Source organism: Muscardinus avellanarius (assembly GCF_963383645.1).
Source record: "Muscardinus avellanarius genome assembly, chromosome: 6".
In the NCBI taxonomy this organism is placed as follows: Eukaryota; Metazoa; Chordata; class Mammalia; order Rodentia; family Gliridae; genus Muscardinus; species Muscardinus avellanarius.
The window spans coordinates 45,727,603-45,729,453 of record NC_137791.1 but is presented as its reverse complement, the minus strand read 5'-3'; the positions used below and the strand labels follow the sequence as shown (position 1 = coordinate 45,729,453).

Sequence of the window (1,851 nt, the reverse complement as noted above, 5' to 3'; positions counted from 1 at the left end):
GACTAACCTCTGAAACCAGAAATCAGATTGTATCTTTCTTTCACTATGTTATTTTTTCAGAATTTTGTCAGTGACAAAAATTCAACACAGGTAGAAAATAAAGCCTATGAACTATCTAAAATTTACATATATAACACATGCTCTTCATATGGGAAAAATGTTAGAGTTGTTTTAATAGTGGATAGATATAAAATTTTATAATTTGCTTGTTTTTGAGAATTTGTATGTGTTTCAATCAAGTATACTTAGAAAAAGCATATTGTTTGATGTAGGAGCCAAGTGAAAGAATAACATATTCCATGATTCATTTTTTATTTGGCCATCACTTTTTTACTGTAGGGGCAAGAATTTCTGATATTTTTGGTATACACTTTGAAAAACACACACATATAAGTAGATATTTATACAAATACAATGTACTACACAGTTACCTTAGAGTATTTATTTATTTATTTATTTATTTATTTATTGGCAGTACTGGGGTTGGAACCCAGGGACATTCTACCTCTGTGCTATGCCCCACTCCTATTCTTTATTCTTTATTTTGAAACAGGGTCTCACTGAGTTTCAAAGGGCCTCACTAAGTAGCTGAGGCTGTCTGTGAACCCAGATCCTCCTGTCTCAGCCTCCCAAGTACTGGGATTACAAATGTGTGAATTTAGGCTGAATTTATACGTCTAATTATACGTCTTTCTTTTTTTTTTTTATAAACCAAAGTTTTTATTTTCTCATCTCTTGCATTTGAAGTACTCCTTGATGACATCCTTGGCCTAAGAGGTTTTTTTTTTTTTTTTTTTTTTTTTTTTCCCTGTATTAGGGATGGCACCGAAGGACATTCTACCTCCTAGCCCTATTTTTATTCTTTATTTTGAAACAGGGTCTCCCTGAGTTGCAAAGGGCCTCACTAAGTAGCTTAGGCTATCCTCGAACCACAACCTCGTCCCAGCCTTTCAAATGCTGGGATTACAAGCGTGCACCACCACACCTGGCCTGAGATTCTTTGCCATAGTCTTTAATGACTACACAGCTCCAACCAACCACTTTAATATGTTTTCCCTCTTGGTCAATTATGCAGAGGCGTACTCATTCTCCCAATTTCATGTTGTCATCAACCTTAATTAGGTTGATTTGATGCTTAGCACAAAGGGCCTCCACCAATTTGACATATATAGGCTCATCTTCACAAGTTCCATGTGCTAGGCCACCGTGGATGAGGGAGGTCTTTAGCACCTCTTGTAGAGCAAGCAGTGTTAATGTCCATTACACCACTAGCAGCAATGCATTCCTCAGCCATGACGGTGGGTTATAGGTGAAGCCTAATCTTGAAGGCACCCAGGCTTCAGCTTGGTGGTAGCAGGGAAACAATGTGCCTTCCATTTTTAGTATGCAATTTTAGTAAGTTTTCTTTGTAAAAATCCCAAGTCACTATAATACTCTGGAATAATTTTTGATTATTGGGGAACTTTGAATTAGTGTGGCTATAATGGAAAATTTATTATATTGCATTCTAACTATTAAATATAAAGGAATTGAGATAGTATACAGAGAAGTATCTGGTTAAATATTACACCTAAACTGCTCCTAATTCCTCACATGTTTTAGAAAAAAATCATTTGTCACATCTGATCCCTTAAAATATATGTTTTTATTCCTTCCTTCATTTTTTTGATTGAAGATTGAACCCGGGGCATTCAACCTCTGGGCTATACCTCCAGCCCTATTTTTTTTTTAAATTTTGAAACAGGAACTCACTCTAAACTCTAAATTGCTGAGGCTGGCCTCAAACCTGCTATTCAGGTACCATCCATCCGCCTTGGTACCCCAAGTAAGTCCTTATTTTTTTATTTAGAA

The 1,851-nt window shown here is 36.0% G+C and overlaps 1 pseudogene across 1 annotated transcript; it reads right to left on the bottom strand.

Annotated features, from left to right (window-relative positions):
* Nucleotides 1-728: 728 nt before the first annotated feature.
* Nucleotides 729-1,294, bottom strand: LOC308264026 (small ribosomal subunit protein eS12-like; annotated as a pseudogene). Its single transcript has 2 exons — nt 991-1,294; nt 729-770 (listed from the first exon to the last, which is right to left on the bottom strand). The product of its transcript is annotated as a small ribosomal subunit protein eS12-like (transcript).
* Nucleotides 1,295-1,851: the final 557 nt, after the last annotated feature.